Below are 23,106 nucleotides of genomic sequence, written 5' to 3'. Positions count from 1 at the left end.
TGGACCCAAGGAGGAACACACCAAGGCACAACATAATTACATTACTCAAGATGAAAGATAAGAAGAGAATCTTAAAAGCAGCAAGAGAAAAAGAGATATTACCTAGAAAGGAGTTCCCATAAGACTATCAGCTGATTTCTCAAAAGAAACCTTACAGACAAGAAGGGGCTGAGAAGAAGGATTCAAAGTCATGAAAGACAAGCACTTATATCCAAGATCACTCATCTAGCAAAGCTATCATTTAGAATGGAAGGGCAGATAAAATGCTTCCCAGATAAGGTCAGGTTAAAGGGGTTCATCATCGCCAAACCCTTATTATATGAAATGTTAAAGGGACATACCTAAGAATAGAAAACCAAAAACTATGAACAGTAAAATGACAACAAAACTCACAACTATCAACAACCAAAACTGAAACAACAAAAACAAAAACAAATTAAGCAAACAACTAGAACAGGAACAGAATCACAGAAATGGAAATCACTTGGACAGTTATCAGTGTTAAGGTGGAGGAGGGAGAACAAGGGAAAAGGTACAGTAAATAGGAAGCATAAATGGTAGGTACAAAGGAGACAGGAGGAGGTTAAGAATAGTATGGGAAATGTAGAAGCCAAAGAACTTAATATGTACAACCCATGGACATGAACTAAAGCCAGAGAATGTTGGTGGAAGGGGTGTGCAGGACAGAGGGGAATAAAGGGGGAAAAAATGGAACAACTATAATAGCATAATCAATACATTTTTTTAAAGAAAAAAAATAAATAATAAAAAAAGAACTCAAACTGACTCCAAACCTTGCTCTTAACTACTGCATAATCAAAGCTCAAAAACACTCTAGTATTTTCCTCCATTCAACATAAAAAAGGCCTTTATTTCAAAATGTTTTGATTTTGTCATCATTCTTAAAGATGGTTATTTTTCTCTTGCCACTTTGACAACAGCATTCTGTCTTGTGGTTTCCATTGTTGCTAATGAGAAGTCAGCTATTATTTGGAGAATAGTCTGCTTTCTCTTTCTTGCCACAATTAAGATCTTATATTTGCCAGTATATCTAGGGGACATTTCTCTTTATACTGCTTGAACTTCCTAATTCAGAGGATTCAGGTTTGTAATCAATTTTGGAAAATCTCAGTCATTATCCCTTCAAATACTGCCTTGCCCCCAATTTTTCTATTATCTCCTTCTAGAACTCTGATTAGATGTTATTTTAGACCTTATTGTATCTTCCATGCACCTTTATCTTTCTTTTATATTTTCTCTTTGTCTCCCTGGGTTTCATGTAGGCAATTTCTTTATCTCTATCTTCTAGTTCACTAATTCTATGCATCTAATCTACTGTTTAATTTGTCAAATAACTTCTAAGTTCAGTAATCATGCTCTTTATTTCTGAAGTGGTTTTTTCAAATATACCTGGTTATTATTTTTTTTAACTGCTAATCAAATGGCTTTCCAGTGACACATGGTACTGAAAAACTCAACCTTGACATATAGAACTTTCAACCTGGTTAATTCTTTTCTTTTCTTAATTTAATGATTTTAGAGAGAGGGAGGGCAGGGAGGGTGAGGGAGAGAGAGAGGGGATGAGAGAGAGAGATTTGTTGTTCTACTTATTTACACACTCATTGGTTGGTTCTTGTATGTGCTCTGACCAGGAATCAAACTCCCAACCTTGGCATATTAGGATGACAATCTAACCAACTGAGCTACCTGGCCAGGGCTCAACCTGGTTAATTTTGATGGTCTCAGTTATCTAGTTATACTTCTAATCTCTGCTTTTATTTCTTTAAATATGTTATTTGTATTTTATGTTCAGTTTCCAGTCATTACAATATTGTAGTCTTTTCAAATTGGATGATTTTTGCTGTTTCTGCTGACTTGGTTCCTCATTGTTACTTGTTTCCTAAGTGTTTTGTGATTTTTTTCATCATGGGTTTCTGTGCTGTGGAATTTTATTTGTGGGACTTTTTTGAGAACTAAATAGTAGTTGTTGTTGTTGTTTTCTCTCCTGAGAATATTTGTGTTGCTCTGGCAGGTTCCTGAAGGCACTACTAATTCAAGAACAATTTAAAGTAAATTAGCCTGAGTTTTTCATGCTACAGATAGTATGCATTCAAGTTTCATATCCATACATGGGAAAGTTTATGGTCATGAATTCTTAGGTGAGATTTAAAAATTTTTTATTATGGAAAAATTTAAACACAAAAGTAGACAGAATAATATAATTAACCTTCATGTGTTTTCATCATCAGCTTAAATAACTGTTAACTCCTGGCCCACACTGTTCCATCTGTATCCAATTCACATTTGTCTTCCTCCCTCTGTATTAGTTTTCAAGTGATTCCATTTCATTGATAAACACATCAGTATTTATCTCTAATATATTATAACTTTTAAACATTCACAATATCACTATTACACTTAAAAATATAAATAATTGCCCTGGCTGGTGTGACTCAGTTGGAGCACCACTGAAAGGTTGTGAGTTTGATTCCCAGTCAGGGCACATACCCAGGTTGTGGGTGCATATGGGAGGCAACTGATTGATGTTCCTCTCACACTGATGTTTGTCTGTCTCTCTCTTTTTCTCTCTCTAAAGTCAATAAACATATCCCCAGGTGGACATTACAAAAAAGAAACAAATAGTGAGTGCATTAATAAATGGAACAATAGATGTTTCTCTCTCTCAAGTCAATTCATGAAAAATATTAATAATAATCCCAAGTAACCCATGAGTATTCGAATTTCCAATTGTCTAATTAATAAATGTCATATGAAGTTGTTTGTTTGGTTTGATGTGTTTTGCCTTTACAACTTATTTGTTAAGAAACCAGGTTGTTTGTCCTGTAGGAGTTTTCATAGTCTGGCCTTTTCTTACTGGACCCTGCTGCTATGGTGGTATCTAATATGTTTCTCTGTCCTCTGTAATTTTATAAATTAGTACTTTGATTTAGAAGCCAGATCAATTTGTATAGGAAAAGAAAGATATATGATTAATGTAGCACTAGCAAATGTTAACCAATAAGCTTTTATTTTTTTTAAGGTTTTTTTCCTTTCTTTTTTTTTTTTATTTCAATGTATGGCTGCCTCCCATGCACCCCCTACTGGGGATGTGGCCCACAACCCAGGCACGCGCCCCAGCTGGGAACCGAACTTATGACCCTTTGGTTTGCAGCCCGAGCCCAATCCACTGAGCCACACCAGCCAGGGCTTTTTTAATGTTACAAAATGGTGATATTCTAATTGTCATTTGTCTTCATTAACTAGCTAGAGAAACTTCTCCATTTCAACTCTGTGGTTTATCTTAGGCACACTTCATTCAGAAAGGTAGGTTCAATGCTTGATTCTTTCCCTTACCAGTTTTCAAGTGTAAGTTGGTTTCTTAGCATCACCCAAAGGAGACCAATTAGTTTTTTTTTTTTTATGTCATTACAAACTCATGGACTTTTAACATATTTTATAGATATGAACCCATTGCAGTGATTATTTTTATTAAGGCTTCATATTGTCCCAGTCTTAACTAGTGGAAGGAGCCTCTTCATCAGGCCTCTTGACTTGCAGACTTTTTATAGCATCCTTGCTTTTTAATGTAACAAGATGTCTAGGCTCATCTTGTACATTTTCTGTCCCAGTCCTGAATCAGCCATTTCTTTGAGGAGCTTTGGTTCCTTTTGATAGGAAAGGCTCCTTTTGAATTTTGGGTGTTTGGCTGCATGTGAATGTTGGGTGCTTGGTTGTGTTATAGAGAAGTCTGGTAAATAGATGCTTATCAGAATCTATGTAGAGTTCAGAAAAGGTCACCTTTTACTTTGAGTTCATATGAATAGAAAATACTATTCTTTTTATTTTTTAAATAACTTTTAAAAAGTATTCTCACCCAAAGATTTTTTTGGGGGGGGGAGAGGGAGAGAGAGAGGGTGAGAGGAGAATGAGAGAAACAGAGAGAGAGGGAGAGGGGGAGAGGGGGAGGGAGGAGAGAGAGAGAGAAAGAGAGAACGTGAGAGAATGTGAGAGAAAAACATTGGTCAGTCACCTCCCATACACATCCCGAGCAGGGATCAAACCTGCAACTGAGACATGTACCCTGACTGGGGAGAAAACCTGGACCTTTTGGTGTATGGAACAACACGGCAACTAAATGAGCAACCCAGCCAGGGCTATTCTTTTTCTTAATGTAAGCAATATAGAGTGTTTTTGTTCATTTGTTTGCAGAGAAATAGGAAAATGAAGGCTTTAAATAGAAAAAATTAATAAAGTTTTAACTTCCCTTTTAAATTTTGTGTCCTCTGTCTACCATACTTTATTCATTATGTCTAGTGAAGAGAAATGTTAATGGCCTTTCATATTTCTGGCTACATAAAAATTAGGTAGTGTTTAAATAATATTATTATTACAGCATTTTGGTTGATACATTTCTTAAGTTTCTTTTTATCTCTAGATCCCCCCTCCTACGCTACCAAGACAAGGTGTCATAGCAGCTCTACCTAATACACAGAAACAAACACAGGGAAGATGCCAAAATGAGGAGACAATGAAACATGGCCCAAATGAAAGAAGAGATCAAAAGTCCAGAAAAATAACTAAAAAAATGAAGACACGCAAATCTGTCAGATGCAGAGTTCAAAACACTGGTTATGAGAATGCTCAAGGAACTTAGTGAGGACCTCAACAGCAGAAACAGGAAGGATCCAGTCAGAAACGAAGGATACACTAATTGAAATTTTAAAAAAAACAATTTACAGGGAAACAACAGTAGAATGGATGAAGCCAAGAATGAAAGCAATGATTTGGAACAGAAAGAAGCAAAAACAACCAATTAAAATAAGAAGAAAGAATCCCCCCAAAGTAGGATAGTTCATAAGCAACCTCTGGGACAACTTCAAGCATTCCAACATTCACATCATAGGGGTGCCAGAAGGAGAAAAGAAAGAAAGAGCAAGAAAATGGAAATCTATTTGGAAAAATAATGAAAGAAAACTTCCCTAATTTGGTGAAGGAAATAGACATGCAAGTCCAGGAAGCACAGTCCCAAACAAGATGGATGAAAAAAGGCCCACTCCAAGAATGCATGATAATTAAAATGCCAAAGGTTAAAGATAAAGAGAATCTTAAAAGCAGCAAGAGAAAAGCAGTCGCTACCTACAGGGGAGTTTCCATAAAACTGTCAGCTGATTTCTCCAAAGAAACATTACAGGCTAGAAGGGATTGGCAAGGAATATTCAAAGTTATTGTAAAGCAGGGACCTACAGTCAAGACTGCTCTATTCCACACAACTATCATTTAGAACTGAAGGGCAGATAAAGAGCTTCCCAGACAAGAAAAAAGCTAAAATAGTTCATCATCATTATATGAAATGTTAAAGGGACTTATTTAAGAATAAGATCAAAATTATGAAAAATAAAATGGCAATAAATACATATCCATAAACAATTGAATCTAAAAAACAAACTAAGCAAACAACACCAGAGACAGAATCATGGATACAGAGAGTATTTTGATGGTTGCCAGATGGGAGGGGGGAATGGCGGAATGGGGGAAAGGGTGAAGAGGTGAGGGGATTAAGAAGTACAAATAGGTAGTTACAGAATAGCCAGGGGATATAAAGTACAGTAGAGGAAATGGAGTAGCCAAAGAACTTATACAACGGACATGAAACAATGGTGGGGGTATCACCTGAAGGAGTGGGGGTGCTGGATGGAGGGGGTCAAGGGGAAAATTGTGACAACTTGTAAGAGCATAATCAATAAAATATAATTTAAAAAATAAAAGAGGGGATCCTAGAGATAAAAAGAGATTTAAAAAAACATATCAACCGCCCCCGTGGGAGCAGCTCAATTTAGTGCTCCTTCCACAGTACATATACTAAAACTGGATCAATGCAGAGATTAGCATGGCCCCTGCACAAGGATGACAAACAAATTCATGAAGCATTCCATATTTTTTGGGGGGGGGGGGGCATGTGCAGGAGGCAACCAATCAATGTTTCTCTCCCTCTCTCTCTATGTCCCTTTCCCTCTCTCTAAAATCCATGAGGGTGTCCTCAGGTGAGAATTAAAAACAAATATACACACATAAAAAGACAAATCAACCAAATGGTATACTAATCTTTGTTTGGATCCTGATGCAAATGAACCAACTATACAAAATCAGGGAAACTCTGAATACTGATATCTTTCGTGTGTTATTAAGGAATTATTAATTTTTTAGATGTGATAATGAGATTGTGCTTAATTTTTTTCAAAAGCCCTTACCTTTTAAAGATATACACCAGAATATTTACAAATAAAGTTACGTGTGAGAGCTGCAGTCATGGGAAGAAGGTCTGTCTAGGGCTAGAGGACCTCCTTCCGCAATGGCTCCTGCACAGGGTGACTGTTAGCCAGTGAACTCAGTTCCTGTCCATGTGAACCTTTCCACGGGCTACTCAAGTGCCCTCCTCACAATACAGCAGGCTGCCTTTCCTCGGAGTGAAGTGAAGAGAGCACGGCAGAAGCTGCAATGCCTTTTGTGACCTAGCACCAGGAATCACACTCCATCGTTGCTTTAATACTCTCTTGGTCACACAGGTCAGTCCTATTTAACGTGAGAGAGGATTACACAAAGGCAGAGACACCAGGAGGTGAGGATCATCAGGACCATCTTGAAGGCTGGCTAGCACATCATGGAACTTAAGTTCCTGACCATGACCCTTTAACATCTGGCTCCCACTGAGTATCCCTCTCATTTAATTTCACACTTTCTGGGTCCAATAAGCTCCAATTTTACTGGCCTCCTTCTGTTCCTCAAAGATAAGGGGTTTATATTAAATTTAGAGCTTCCCCCCTACCTGAGTTATTTTCTCCACTCATCATCTTATCATTCAGACCACATTCATTTACCATAAATGTCACCTCCTCAAGGAGGCCACCCTTGGCCACTGCATCTAAAGAAGTTTCTAGCCCACTCCCTTTCTAGCCCAGAACTCAATTTAATTCTCTGCAGAACACCTATTACTGATATTTTAGCACATCAGGCTCAGTGTTAAATTGTCTAGCACAATTAATTATCACACTCAATAAAACTTCAACAACCAAATGAGTGACCTAGCCAAATACCCTGGCCTTTCACTTCTGTAAACTGCTCAACTCCAAGGCTCTTTTCCTTCACTCTGCCTCAACTGTACCTTCCCACTGCCACACCAAACTCAATCTATCTTGCATCTCCTCCAAACTCAATCCACGATTAGATCCTTCTAGTTCACTCGCTCAAGAGCTGCATGAAAACAACTTTTAAATTGCCATGAGACCTTCAATCCCCTAAGCCCATCTTCCCTCTTCTTTCTTTTTCTCTTTATCCAGTTTAGACTTCATAGTTAAGAATTACAAACACTCTCTTACAAGAACCATCAACTCTCTTCCAAGCTCTCTTTCAAACTCTGTAATCCCAGAACTCAAGAAACTGCCTTATCCATACAAAAAATACTGATGAAAAGGCATTCAATTAGGCAGATTATGTTCAGCATAAATTCAAGGTCGCTAAATGGACACTCAATCTTAACTGGCAATCATACTGCACTTCACTAATAAACTAGCTTTCTAATTCCTCCCCTCTCCAAGAAGGTTCTTTCTTAACCATTTCCCCCTCCTCTATAGCCCTCCTGTCCCTTTTAGCTAATGTCCTTGAGTCTTACAGAGAACCAAAAAGCCTAAACCTAAAAATCTGTCATCCTCCCATGACCAATTATATAAACCTTCCTGAATCTTCACCCATTTTTCCTTCATTCAACAGAAGTGACTCTCCTCCTCCTTTTGAAGAACGACCCTTCCACTCACACACCTGATCCCAGTCCTTCTTCCCTACTCATAAACTCCAACCTCATAATTATCCCTTATTTTCCCTCCATCAATCATCATCTACTCTTTCCTGGATCATTCTCATCTGCATATATTTAAGCTCTAGTATGCCCCTTCTTGAGAACAAAAATTCTTCTTGGACTCCATAGCCTCTTTTAGGTACTACTCCATTTCTCTACTCCCTTCACAGCCAAACTTTGTTAAAGTGGTAAAACAAACAAACAAAACACAACTATTTGTACTTTCTCACCACCCATGCATGCTCTGTTCAATCCATTCCAATATGACTTGTGTGTCTATCACCAACAATATCCATCCTGCCAATCTAAAACTAGTCTATGCCCTCATCTTACTGGGCCGCTCAGCAGCACTAAATTGTGTTCATCATTCCCTCCTTCTTGAAATCTCTTGATTTCATTCAAATAATGATTATTGACTCAGGCACTGTTCTGGGCATTGGCTGGGATACAGGGCCTCTGTGGCATGTCACTCTCCTGATTTTCCTTCTGTGATGCTGACTCCTCCTTCCTTCTCATCTTCACCCTGCTGACCTACCCTTTAAATGTTAAGTAATTCAGAACGTAATACCAAGCCCCCTCTTCTTTACTATCTCCTTCAATGACATCATGATTTCTCATGGCTTTAATTACTACCCTTATAGTGAAACTTTCAAATTCACATATGTAGCCTGGAACTTTCCTTAAAACTAGTTCTGTTATATTCGATAACTTACTTGATACTTCCACTTGGACATCTCAAACTTAATATCAAATTTTAACCCTTGACTTTCTTCCCAAAACATTTATAAGTTTCAGTAAATAACATAATATCTGGCTCTCAAGTCATTAATCTTGGTTCCTCTCTCTCCTCTTCCACTTCCTATCTATTGGCAAGTACCACTGAGTCTGTCCCCAAAATATATCTCAAATGTATTCATCTTTCTCCATCTCTTTTGCTATTATCATCTCTTGCTTAAACTACCGCAATAGCTTCTCAACGGGCCTCTCTGCTCCCATCCTTGTCTCCCTTTGATACATATCTTTTTTAAAAAGTAAACTAGATCATCTTGTTCCCTGCTTATAAGTCTTCAACAGCATCACAATGTAGCAGGAATAAAACCTAAACTCAAGAGATAACATGGACTCTGCTTATCTGCTTTCTAACATCACGTCCCTTCATTCTTCCTCACTGTAATACAGTCATACTGACCTTGCGGTTTCTTGACTATGGTAGTAAGACTCGTTCTCCTGTGGCTTGGCACATGCTACTCCCTCCCTGAGGAACACTCTCACCTCTGACTGGCTCCTTATCAATGGAGTCTCACCTTAAATGTACACGCCCCAGACCACCTGATCTATGATGGTCCTTCCTGGAAGTTTCTAACGTAGCCTTTATTCATTTTCTTCATAGCAAATAATATTTTATAATTACTTATACATTTACTTTAAAACTTTTGAAAATTTACAAACATAAACAAAAGTAGGGCAAAGAGAATTACGAGGCCACAGATTTTAGTATTTTTCTTTTATGTTTTTACTACTTCCCCTGCTAGACTGGATGCTCCAATGGAGAGAGACTGTATCTTTTCTATTTTTCAACCAGGGCCTTGCAGAGTACCTGGCTCAAGATAAATACTCAACACATTTTTTGTTTTCAATGAGAAGGAAAGTAAAGTCGACAGCACAACTAAGAAAAGAGAAACAAGGAGGGAAGAGTTTTGAGGACAGTTGGTAATTTATTCATCAGTCTACTCCCTGCCAAGCTCTGTGCTAAGTATTGGGTTTCAGAGATAAATAAGAGAAAGTCTTATACAAAGTCTAGTGGAGACAGACATAATAAGAAGTAGTATTTATTTAGGGCCACCTATGTTCTGGATATAGGGCTAAGCATTTCAGAGACACTGTCTCACTTAGTCCTACCGCAACCCTACAAGGAACTATTATAATCCCTACCTTGCAACTAAGGAAATGGAGGCTTATAAAGGTTAAATAATTGATAGTAGGTTCCAAAGCCAGAAAGTGGTAAAATCAGGTATAAAACTGAGGCTACTTAATTCTAAAACTAAGCCACGAAATAGCACTATACTTACAGACGTGTACTATCCTACAGAGCACTGTGGAAAACGTTACGTTACAGCAAAAGCATGCACATGGTATGATGGAAGTAAGCAGGAATTCTGATGACAAGAAAGGCAAAGGGCTTCTCCAGAGGTGATCCCTGAGCAGAGTCTGAAATCTGAAGCAGGAAATTGCTAGGTGGTACAGTCTGAGGAAACAGTACGTGCAAACAACTATGTAGGCACTCGAAGGCGCACTGTGTATCCAGGATATTTTGAAGAATTCCTCCGTTGTTTTTTTTTATTTTTAAAAACTGAGCGCAATAAAAAACATTTGCTAGGAACTGTGGATATGAGACAAAAGATGAAACACTGGGAGAATGTTATCCATGAAGCCCTATGAAGGCACTGAAGGAAAAAAGGAAGGCGGCCTTTTTTTTTTTTTTTTTTTACCAGCCTAGTGGGGATCTGGGAAAGCTTCACAGAAAGATAACCTTTGCTGATCTTGAAGGACAAATGAACCATATTAGAAGAAGACGACAGGCAAAGGGAATGACTTGCACAAAGGCATGGATATGACCAGATTTGAGGGAGTAGATTTTAGGCGAGTGGCAAGAGATGAAGCTGGCAGCAAGGATGCAGATGTGAACTTCAATGTTGTTGTTTATTAGACAACTGTCTAACAAAAATGCTCCAAAGCCGCAGCTATTAAAATAGCATGGTCTCACAAAGGAATACATAACCGAGCAAAACCGAGAAACAGACCTATATGTATGTACATTGGAACTTGGTATACAATAAAGGTGATGTTCAGGTCAGTGGAAAAAGGATAAAACATTTAATAAATGCCATGGGGACAACTGGTTATCCATTTGAAAAAATCATTAGACTTAGAATCACTTAGATTTGGGATTAAATATAAATAACAAATCCATAATTTTTAAAAATAAAATAATATTTTACTGAATAGAATAGAAATTCTATAGGAATTTCCCTGTTAAAACAGGAGACTTCAAAGAAGTTTTGTTCTGGTAGCAGGTTAATGTGGCTTGCTTACCAACATGAAGGTTATTACGTTCACCCTGTGGGAAAAGAAAAGACAGGAAGCACTGGTCCAAAGCAGTGCTTCCCGCATCTTTCTGCTAGTCAGAACTACCCGGGGAGCTCTGTAAACCGCCCCCTAGAAGCATACCAGAGATTCCAGGATGAAGGAGAGGCTTAAAAAAAAAAAAGACCTTTTATCCTGGCTGGTGTGGCTCTGGGTGAACTGAACACTGGCCTGTGAATCACAAGGTCCACAGTTTGATTCGCAGTCAGGGCACATGCCTGGGTCATGGGCCAGGTGCCCAACTGGGAGTGTAGGAGAGGCAGCTGACTGATGGCTCTCTCACACATTGATATATCTCTCTGAAAATAAATAAAATCTTTTTAAAAAAACACTAAAAAAAAGAGATCTTTAATAAAAGTCATTAAAAATGTACACTGATTTTTCAGTATTATTCATCAGTGATTAATCAGTAATTTTATTAAGAAACTGAAAAAGCACTCTAATCAAAAGTCTTCAAGTAGGAAAGCAGTGTGGACACTTCATGAGAGAAGTCTCCATTTACTATATCAAAACTTTACCTTTAGCTTGATGAAGTGTATTTTTAGAGCATTAAAAAACACACACATATACTCCATGACCCAGCGATTCTTAGGGAGAGTTAGCTAGTTAACTATGGATTGTGTGCAAAGATAGATATGTAAACATATTTATTACAATGTTGTCAATAATAACATAAGTTGGAAATAAACTAGAATCAGTACGGGAAATTATTATATATCCATATAATGAAATACACTATAGCCATTAAAAATGAAGTCTATTTATTAACATGGAAAAATGCTCATAATATATATTGAGTAGATAAAGCACATCTTGATGTAATATATATTGTATTGCTCACTTTTGTGGAAAAAATTTATACATGTACAATTTATATATTATATATATGTCATAATATATGAAGTCTGCCCGGAAAATATCCAGCCATTGCTAATATAATGAGAATGGCTTGTGCAACATCCATGTAACCTGGCAGCCAAGGAGAGTGGACTGGAATATGCATGTGTGAACAATGGCAGCTTCACTGTACTAGTCAGTGGGGACAGTAGAGACTGTGGAGTGAGCACGTGTACTGTGTGGCCATTGCATTCAAAATGACTGAGTGAGTAGAGCAACGAATCTGCATCGAATTTTGCATTAAGCTTGAACATTTCTCACGGAAACTATTCTGATGATTCAGAAGGCTGCAGTTATGGGCAACTGGTGACTGGCAGCTTCATCACGACAACATGCCCATTCATACATCACATCTCATGTAGAATTTTCTGGTAAAACATCAAATCACCCAGGTGACAGAGCCCAGATTTGGCACCCTGCAACTTCTGGCTTTTCCTAAAACTAAAATCACCTTTGAAAGGGAGGAGATTTCAGACCATCTATGAAATTCAGGAAAATACGACAGGGTAGCTGATGGCGACTGGGAGAACTGTGTGAGGTCCCAAGGTGTCTACTTTGAAGGGGACTGAGGTGTCACTGTCCTATGTACAATGTTTCTTATATGTTGTTATCTTCTTCAATGAATGTCTATTTTTCATATTACATGGCTGGATACCTTCTGGACAGACCTTATATATACAAGATACAAGAATGATCATTACCAAAATGTTAACAATGATTATCTCAGTGTAACGGGATAACAGATCAAGGGCAATGTGTATGTTTTAAAATTGTATACAACAGCCCTGACCCACGTGGCTCAGTTGGTTGGGCGTCATCCAGTAAACTGAAAGGTTGTCCGTTTGATTTCCGGCCAGGGCCCATGCCCAGGTTGCATGTTCAGTCCCAGGTCTGAGTGCACACGAGAGACAACAGATAGATATTTCTCTCTCACTTCAATCCTTCTCTCTCTCCCTTTCTTCCTCCCTCCCTTTCTCTCTGAAAATAAAGTCTTAAAAATATATATGTAATTGTCTACAATAACTATTACTTGTGCAATAAAAACTATTTTTTTCCAGCTATCTGTGTTCCATTCCCATCACACAAAGTAAAAGCAATGAAGACCTCTTGCAGCCTGGCAAATGCTAAATAATGGATCATGGTATTTATGATTCAAAAATGAAAATTTCTAATGGTTATTCTAAGAAAAGGATAACAGTCTGCAGACTGCTGCTTTCTTAGTAGACTGGAAGTAGAAAGTTTCAGGGTATGTAAGGAATGCCCTAGCTTCTGTTGGAAAGGAATTATTTCCTTGGTCTCACCTCCTGACTGGGTTCAGTAACGTCAGGAATGGAAACTGTTTAGTATTTCACTTAGCTCTCAAAGTCGTGTTTAACAATATGTCTAAGTGATTAATAAGCAGACTGGGAAGAGCACTTAATTTGGAGGAGGAAGACATGGGTTCTAGAAATTACCACATAGTATACAGCAGCTGGGTGGTGCTAAACTATTTACTTTGTTACTTAACTTCTCCGAAATGCAACCTGATCATTTGCAGACTGAGAACAATGATAATTCTAGACTCCTCTCCTGCAGGGGGGATTGAGTGAGATCATCTTCTTTTGTAAACCACTCAATAAATATTTGTGGAATGAGTAACTTAATATACCACACACAGTGTTTCATTCATTTATAAATATAATGAACACTGCGAAATATCCCACCACTCATAGTTATAATAACCACTAAAACTAGAGAGTATAGATTTATATCTAAAAATCTATAGTTCACAACTCTTCATTTTTCTAAAACACACATCAAGGATGTAACCAAGTCCTGGGGAAAAGGCATTGCACTGTTTGGTTTCTTCCACCTCTCCTTTCTACCTCTTTCCTCTGCCATCAAAAACAAATAGAAAGGGAAGGACTCTCTATATGACTCAAGCCAATGAAAGGCTCTCTTTTTTCCAAGTATCTTGATCAAAGGTTACATTTTAAATATAAAGGCATTTACCTTTCCTCCTGAAATATGATAGAATTTTACTACCATAATTTCAAAATTTCACTTCCTATTTTAATAAGCCTTCCTTCAATAAGCATTCTCTAATTTCCCAAAGAATATGCTCTCTGTCTTCTCTCCACCTTCATAAATTTTTTTGTACTTTTCTTGTACAGTAGTACTTATCACCATCACCTTTTGTTATAAGTATCTGTACACATGTTCTCTCATTACCTCACAGGCACCAGGAGACTGTCTTTGACAGCTTGTGGGGCTTAGCATATTATATACTACCTGATAAATAAAAAAAAAAGAAAAAAAAAAAATGCTCAATAAAAATTTAGTGTATGAATGGATGATGACACACTAGGAATTTAGTATCATCTTAAGAGGGTGAAGCCCAAATCAAAATAACTAGGATGGCAGTAACTGAGAAAATATATAATTTTACTTTAATGCATTTATTTAGTAAATATATAATAAGCATCTGCTGTACATCTGACAAAGTCCAAGGTATGCCATGATAAGGCCCAATCTCTATCTTCAAGGAGTGTATAATTGTGTTAACACTCAACTGTACTGTTTTTCCATTTTATTTTGAGATATTTTTAGTACAGAACAATTACAAAGATATTATAGAGAGTGCTCACAGCATCTTCACTCAACTTTCCCTAATGTTAATACCTTATGTAACCTTGGTACAATCAGCGAAACTAGGGAACTATCAGTATTACAAAACATTAACTATAAACTTTAATATGATTTCCCCAGTTTTTGTATAAATGTCCTTTTCTCTGTTCCAGGATCCCTCATTACATTTGGTCGTCATGTCTCAGTCTTCTCTCAATTATATTTTTAGTAACTTTTTTTCCTGTTTATAGTAATACATGTTTTCTGGAAAGTCGAATAGAAGAAAGATAAAATCTCTGATACCATGCCCCCCTCCCAAAGAGATAAGCACGCCTAACTAACATCTATAATCTGCTGGTCATTTTCCATGTGTTTATACAAATAATTTTGCTTTTTTCAAAACCAGGCATCTAAATCTATGGTCTTTTACATCTTCTTTTCTCATTATTATTTCAGAAACATTTTCTCATGTCTTTAAAAATTCTTTTAAATGTTTTTTTAATGATAGCCTAGATTCCAGTATTATAATTAACCAGAATTTAATCATTTCCCTGTTGTTGAACAGGTAAATTATTTCCCATGTTATACTACTACAAATAATAGTGCGATGAATAATATCCACAAATATGAAAATAGTGTATGGTAATATACAGGGTCTGGCAGAAGCAACGCCATTATGGTTGGAAGGATATGTGAATGTCTCATACAAGATAGACAACAATTTGAACATTTCACCTAAAATGTGATATGGTGGGACTTTTCAGCCAAGATGGAGGCATGGGTAGATATACTTTGCCTCCTTGTACAACCAAAAGAAGGACAACAAATTTAAAAACAAAAAATAACCAGAACTGCCAGAAAACTGAACTATATGGAAGGCCGACAACCAAGGACATTCATTCCTTGAAGAAAACATTCATTCAGTCTGGTAGGAGGGGCAGAGACAGACAGCCAGGACAGAGAGGACATGTGACAAAGTGGGTGTGCAGGTGAGGTGGTGGCTGGCGGACTAGGTGGTCCCACATCTGCATGCAAATAAACTGAGAGTGAAAACTGGGGAGCAGACAGACCACACAACCCAGGGTTCCAGTGAGGGGGGCGCCTCAAAACCACTGACTGTAGCCCTGGTGTTTGTGGTTCAGTGGATTGAGCGCTGGCCTGGGAAACAAAGGGTTGCTGGTTCCATTCCCAGTCAGGACACGTGCCTGGGTTGCAGGCCAAGTCCCCGGTAGGCAGCATGTGAGAGGCAACCACACAATGATGTTTCTCTCCTTCTCTCTCTCCCTCCCTTCCCATCTCTCTGAAAATAAATGAATAAATTTTTTTTAAAACAAAGAAATAACAAAAAATGATGGAATTAGCAGATAAGAGTTTTAAAACAGCTATGAATATGTTTGGGAATTTAAAGTAAAGCATCAACAAAATGAGAAAAGAAATAGAAGATATAAAAATAATCAAATACAACTTCTAGAGATGAAAAATACAATTAACTGAAATAAAAATTTCACTGGCTAAACCTAACAGCATAATAGATATATGAGCACAACAGATACAATAGAAAAAAAAAGGTCTATTGACCCAAAAAATAAGCAAAGCCTCAGTAACCAGTAGAACAATATCAACTAATCTAAATGTGTATTTTGAGGCCTAAAGGGGGAACAGAGAAAAAATACTGTAAAAAGATAAAAGCTAAAATGTTCCCCAATCTGTTGCAATTTCTAAACCCACAGCTCTAAGAACCCTGAAACCACCCAAAGGCATAGTGTCATCATCAAATTGCTGAAAACTAGCAAGAGAAAATCTTACAAAGCAGCCACAGAGCACATTAGAGAGCACATTATAGAGAAGTGAATAAAGAATGATATCTGGCCCTGGCTGGTGTGGTTCAGTGGATTGAGCACTGGCCTGTGAACCAAAGTGTCACAGGTTCGATTCCCAGACAGGGCATGGTGCCTGGGTTGCAGGCCAGGTTCCCGGTGTGGGGGCATGCAAGAGGTAACCACACACTGATGTTTCTCTTCCTCTAAAAATAAATAAATAAAATCTTACAAAAATAAGAATGCTATCTGACTTCCCATTAAAAATAGTACAAGATAGATGAAAACAGAAAGCCATCTCAAAGGGCTGAAAGATAGAAACTGCCATCTAAAGTATGATACCCAGCAAAAGTAGCCTTCAAAAATGGAGGTAAAATAAAGGCATTTTCCCACAAACAAAAGGTGAGAGAATTCATTGCCAGCACATCTTCTCTACAAGAAATGTTGGAGCTTTTCAAGCTAAAGAAACATGATACAGATGGAAACTCAGATCTCAAAAAAGGAATGAAGGGGACTGGAAGCGGTAAATACATGGGTAAATGTAAAAGTCTTTTCCAGATTTTTAAATTTCACTAAAAACAAAAATAGTAACGATGAGTTGTGGAATTTATAATAAAGGTAGAAATAAAAGGCATAATAACAGCCTGAAAATGTAAGAGGGAAATGAAAGTGTACCTTATAAAGCACTAAAAAGTGGCACATTATTTCAAAGCAGGCAGTATTGAAGATGCATATTTTAAAGCCTAGAGCAACTACTATAAAAATAAAACAAAGATTTCTTCTGTTAGCTAATAGGCCAACAGAAGAAATGGAATAGTAAGAAAGTAATCAAAAAGAAACCAGGAAAAAAGGAAAGAATAAACAGAAAACAGATGGAATAAATAGAAAACAAAGAGCAAAATGGTAGAATTAAAGGCAACGATATTGAAAATCACATAAATGTAAATGGTCTTAACACTTCAATTAAAAAGCAAAGATGATAAGATTAGATTTAAAAACAAAACAGAACCCCAACTATCTGCTATCTGAAATAAACTCATTAAAAACAAACAAACAAAAAAAAGCCCTGGCTGGCGTAGCTCGGTGGGTTGAACTCAGGCTGCAAACCAAAGTGTCGCAGGTTCGATTCCCAATCAGGGTACATGTCTGGGTTGCAGGCCACGGCCCTCAGCAACCTCACATTGATGTTTCTCTCTCTCTTTTTCCCTCCCTTCCCTCTCTAAAAATAAATAAATAAAATCTAAAAAAAAAATAAAGACACAGACTAGGTTAAAAGTTAAAGAAATGAAAAAATATACCATGCAAACACTAATCATATGGAAGCTGGAGATGTGGACAACCGTAATAGAACAACAATAAAATAAAAATAAAAATAAAAATAAAACTGGAGCAAACATATTAATAGCACACAATATAGACTTCAGGACAAGGAATATTACCAGAGATAAAATGACATTTTATAATTATAAAGGCTTGATTTATCAAGAAGACATAACCCTAAATGTGTATAATCTAATTACAGAGGTTCAAAAATAACATGAAGTAAAAATAAACATAACTGAAATAGGAAATCAACAAATCCACAATTATGGTTGAAAATTTCAACACTCTTCTTAGAAATTGATATAATAAGTCGAGAGAAAACCAGTAAGCATATACAAGACTTGAAACAACAATGCATCCAACTTGACTTAATTAACACAGATAGCACACTACACCCAAGAACAGCAGAACACACATTCTTTTCACGTACACTTAGAACATTCACTGAAGAAGACCATAAAAATTCTCAATAGATTTCAAAGAATTAAAATCTTACGTGTTTTGTGACCACAATAGAATTTTAAATCCGAAATTAGTAACAAAAAGACATCTGGAAAATCCAGAAATACTCAGAAACTAAGAAAAACAAATTGGTATGTGACACATGGGTAAAAGAAAATGTCACAAAGCCACTTAGAAAATAATATATAAAAATGTGTAAGATATAGCTATGTGATATAGCTAAGCAGTGCTTAGAGGGAAATTTATAGCATAAAATGTTTCCATTAGGAAACAAGGAAGATTTGAAATCAATAACCCAAGTTTCCATGCCTAAGAAGCTAAAAAAAGAAAAGCCAATTAAATCTGAATCAAGTAATATGAAGTAATAAAGATAAACCAATAAAACAGAGAAAAATCTACGAAATTTAAAGCTGGTGCTTTGAAAATACCAACAAAATGGACAAAACTCGTAGCTAGAATAAATAAGAGAAAAAATGCAAATTACCAATATCAGATATTGGGAACCGCCCTGCCTGGTCTCAGAAGCTGTAGCCCCCGCCAAGGCTAAGGCTGAGGGACCATAAGGCTTGGACCATAAGCCACCAAGGAGACAAAAGCTTATCTTGCGGGCAGGGGCTCCACTTCTGCTCCCTTTACTTCATCCATAACTGGCCCTCAATACTTAGTCGGTTAGCCAATGACGGGTAGCTTGAATTATGTACTATTTCTATCATAGAGAACAAATATATTACTCTTTATAAACGTTTTATTTATTTTTATTTTATTTTATATTTTGAGAGAGGGAGTAGGAGGGAGAAAGAGAGGGAGAGAAACATCAATGTGAGAGATGCTTGGCTGCCTCTCGTAAAGGCCCTAACTGGGGACCAAACCTACAACCTAGGCATGTGCCCTCACCAGGAATCAAACCCGCAACTTTCGGTTTGCAGAATGACACCCAGCCAACTGAGCCACTGCAGCCAGGGCCAAATATATTACTCTTTAAGTGCTACCTAACTGCCTAAAATAATCAGCTTTATTATAAAATTTGATATTTTATTCTTTAATCTGCTAATTGGCTTTTTAATACTTGACACTTTTTTTTAACCTGACTTTATAACACACTTTTATTTATTATTCTTATGTTATTCCCACTTATTTCTACTACATTTATTTTATAGTCAAGTTTCCCTTCATCATTTTTTCCTCTCGTTAATGACTAGAGGCTCTTTGTTATACAACAGACCCTCATTCCCAGCCCCTCCAAAATCCCACAGAAAGGGAAGAGGCCGTTAGATTCCCAGAGTCCACCAGCCAAAGCTTTGCCACAAGCTTAGAAATCTCTAGTCTAGCCCCCACAATTCCAGCCATGTCAGAGAAGCTCCTGTCCAATGCAGAGTACTGAATCCCAACCAAGGCTCCAGGACAAGAGGACAAAGAAAGACAGAGTCCCTGACCTTCACTTACAAAAAGCAGTCTGTACACACTCTGCCAAAACAAGGAGTCTGAGTCTCTAAGCTGGAAAACAGGCAACCTGGAACACTGATGACTATTTATTTCTGCCATCCCACATATACAGCACTAGGTACAGTGACTGGGGGGAAAAACAGACACTATGTACAGAGTTGGGGTGGGGGGAGGTGGAAAATGCCACTTAGGGATTTGAACCAAATAATTTGAGATTGAGCTTAAGTTGAATACATTTTACCCAGTACTAATTAGGTATGCCCTCATTTCAAAGGGTGCATCTAACAGCCTCATTATGACTTAGGAAAAGTGGCTGTCATCTTTTTTTCGAGCAATCTCAGGATAGTTCTCTGTTATGTCTCAGAAACCTCTAGCTCTCCACTATGAAGCCGGTGGTTGACATAGTACTCTATTAGTATTTCTTGAAGTAAATATTAAAACAACCTGGATTCCATACAAACAAAAATTTACATTTTCCCCAGAAGGACATTCATGCTTAGATGCATTGTGCTCTCATATTATCACAGGTTTAAGAACATAAACAATTTCCATAATGTCCATGGGACGTCACTGGGACCCCACCTGCATGCTGTTGTCTATATGGTTACATTGAGAACCACCAACGGCAAATGAGCAAACATGCCACTTTCTTTAAAAGTAAGTGCTCCTTAAAAGTAAGCCCACGCTGTTAAATATTATGTGTGATTTTTGAAATTATTTTGCTAAATAAACCAGGGAGTCACTGTATTACCACTTCTGTTGTGGATAATACTCAGGATACACAATTTGGAACAATTAATATTTGAAAATGTTTGACACCTCAAAACTATGCAGTTTTTGAACAAACAGCTTTAGAAATAAAATAGGTGCCAGCTGGAAAAGGTCATCTCCAATGTTCCATATACAATGAACACAAAATCAGTCCAAGGCGCGTTATAATGCTTAAAGCGAATTTCCTAAACTATCTCCTGTAATGTCTGAACTTAAAAAAAAAAAAAAAAAAAAAAAAAAGGAATTAGTCAAAAGGAGGTAAATGGAAGAGCTAGCAAAGGAGTGGTCAAAAGCTGGTTGGGTAAGAAGAGCAACAGAACAGGAGAAAGTTTCCACTTTTTATTTATGTTTCTATACCATTTGGATTTTTGTTTTACCATAAGAACATTGTTTTTAGAAAGATTCACTTTTTAAGCTAAAACATAAGCTGGTAATAAGAAGGGTCAGTTCAGAGGAAGCATGGCACTCCTTGTGAAACCTTATTACGTGAGACAGAATATATACCATGTGAAGTACTGCTCATTTGAAATCTCTTTTCCTTACTACTTATTACCACAAAGCACTTCTGAAAGAAGAATGGAGAAGGGAACTACAAGATAACTTAAAGCCAGTGAATTGAGAAGTGTCACATGACAGTGACAGCTGCCTAAGGTATCAAGCTTTGTGAAGAGGTGTCCTAATTTCTATTAACTGGCCCGTAGAGAACAGATTTAATCTCATATCCTGTAGAAGAAAAAAAGGAAAGCAGGTTCATTGTCTGAAGGCAACAAAAGTAGCCAAACATTAGAGCTAAGAAAGCAAATACAGGTCCATAATCCCTTAGCCACAGTTCCAAAATCCAAAAACTTCTGAAAACTGAAAGTTTTCTCTAATTCATTTTGTGGCAAAACTTGATCTGAACTTAATTGGCAGCAAAATCGGACCTGAACTGACATGAGACTATTTATAGTCTACCTACTAAAGTAAGAATAGTCCTTGCTTTGGCTGATGAAATATGATGTATTTGATATGAAGTGCTGCCCCTGATTTTGCAGGGACATTATATAATATGTGTTCAATGCATCCTACTAGTTTCCAGTAAGAGATTAAGAACCTAAAAATGGGTTTTTATTAAAATGTCATCCTCCATTGAAATATTTAACTTTTTCCCTAAGAAATGTGTCAATAAATTAATTTGAACTAAATAATTTCTTTAAAAAATTTATCACTATTAAAATATTCTATTTTGAATTATCTATAAATCTATAACTGTATTGCTAAGAATATTTTATACCATTTCAACATTATTTTAAGTCAACCTCTCTCTGGAAGCAACATTACAATTGACCTTAGGCAAGAGGGTGGTAGCTGAATGAGATAAAGATAGTAAAGTTAAAAAGCACACCTCTGTCAATATGCTTTGGTTTTTCTTTTTTTATGTTTAAAAAAACAGCATGAGATTTTCTCAATGTATTAAAGAGGAACATAGATTTAAAAACTTAACACGCACCAATTTAAATCATTAAAATAATCAAAATAAAAAAGAAGCCATAGAATCTAAGTAGTTATCAAGGAATAGAACACAAAATAGAAGTCGAGAAATAGAACATGTACAAGTAAGGAAAATTATATATTTTAGCCCAGTGATGTATCAATTCTGTTATAATATATGACTAAATGACAAATGATAACAAAGCTTGTAAAGCTCAAAAGTCTTTATTATAGAAAGAAAATTGTAAAGCCAGATTAAAGCAAGAACTAAGATGTGAGACTACTAAGAACCTATAATTAATTACAATGAAGAGTAATTTAGAAGGTATTTCATAAAAAATAGGGACAGAAAAAATAGGTTTTCAAAACATAAATAATTATATTTTAAGTCCTTGTATTTACATAAAATTGGTTAATTTTTTATTATTTTTTTACTATACACCAATCCCACCCCCCTCCCCCACTCTCACACACACAACTAACGAATGCTAGAAATAAAGCAAACAAACAGGAACCTCGTTTCACAACTGAAAGCAGTGAGACGCTCTTTTAATAAATGTGAGGGGTAGAGAAGAACCCTAAATTATTTCTGTCTAAAGAAAGCTGAAAGAAACTAAAAACTGAAAAATAACCCAAATACTCCTTAAAGCCACATTAGTAGCAAAACTGGTTGCTGCTATATCCTGAAAACAAAGGATAGTACTATTTTTACAAGTATTATGTATTAAATTATGGTTTTAAATATGAGAAAAATATGCTGTGATAGAAATAATACATATAAAAACATCACTGATAATATGGAATCCTAAATTAATTAAAAACAAAAATTTAAAACTTCTGAGTAAATTTGGATTTAAAAGAAAAACTTTCCACTGCTAGGATTATACCCTAAGAGCCCTGAAACACCAATCCAAAAGAACCTATGCACCCCGATGTCATAGCAGCACAATTTACAATAGCTAAGTGCTGGATGCAACGTAAGTGCCTATTAGTAAATGAATGGATCAAAAAACTATGGTATAATAAATAAAATCTTTAAAAAAACACAAAAACTATGGTACATTTACACAATGGAATTCTATGCAGCAGAAAGAAAGAAGGAGCTCCTACCCTTTGCAACAGTGATGGAACTGGAGAATATTATGCTAAGTGAAATAAGCCAGGCTGTGAAAAACAAGTACCATACGATCTCACCTATAAGTGGAACCTAATCAACAAAACAAACAAGCAAGCAAAATATAACCAAAGACATTGAAATTAAGAACAAGCTGACAGTAACCAGAGGGAAGAGGGTAGGGGATAATGGGGGGGAAAGGGTGAAGG

At 36.7% G+C, this 23,106-nt stretch overlaps 1 long non-coding RNA gene and 1 other non-coding gene across 2 annotated transcripts in view; one reads left to right on the top strand and one right to left on the bottom strand.

The window, feature by feature from the left end:
- LOC118499191 overlaps positions 1–23,106 on the bottom strand; it is an 87,872-nt gene that overhangs the window by 50,652 nt on the left and 14,114 nt on the right. The window lies entirely within an intron of this gene.
- On the top strand, positions 5,837–5,939 carry LOC114514202. The gene has a single exon (XR_003685939.1). It is a non-coding gene; the product is annotated as a U6 spliceosomal RNA (small nuclear RNA).

This window comes from Phyllostomus discolor, chromosome 2, assembly GCF_004126475.2.
Source record: "Phyllostomus discolor isolate MPI-MPIP mPhyDis1 chromosome 2, mPhyDis1.pri.v3, whole genome shotgun sequence".
NCBI classification, from domain to species: domain Eukaryota; kingdom Metazoa; phylum Chordata; class Mammalia; order Chiroptera; family Phyllostomidae; genus Phyllostomus; species Phyllostomus discolor.
Note: the sequence above shows the minus strand (reverse complement) of the source record. Positions and strands in the feature narration are given on the sequence as shown.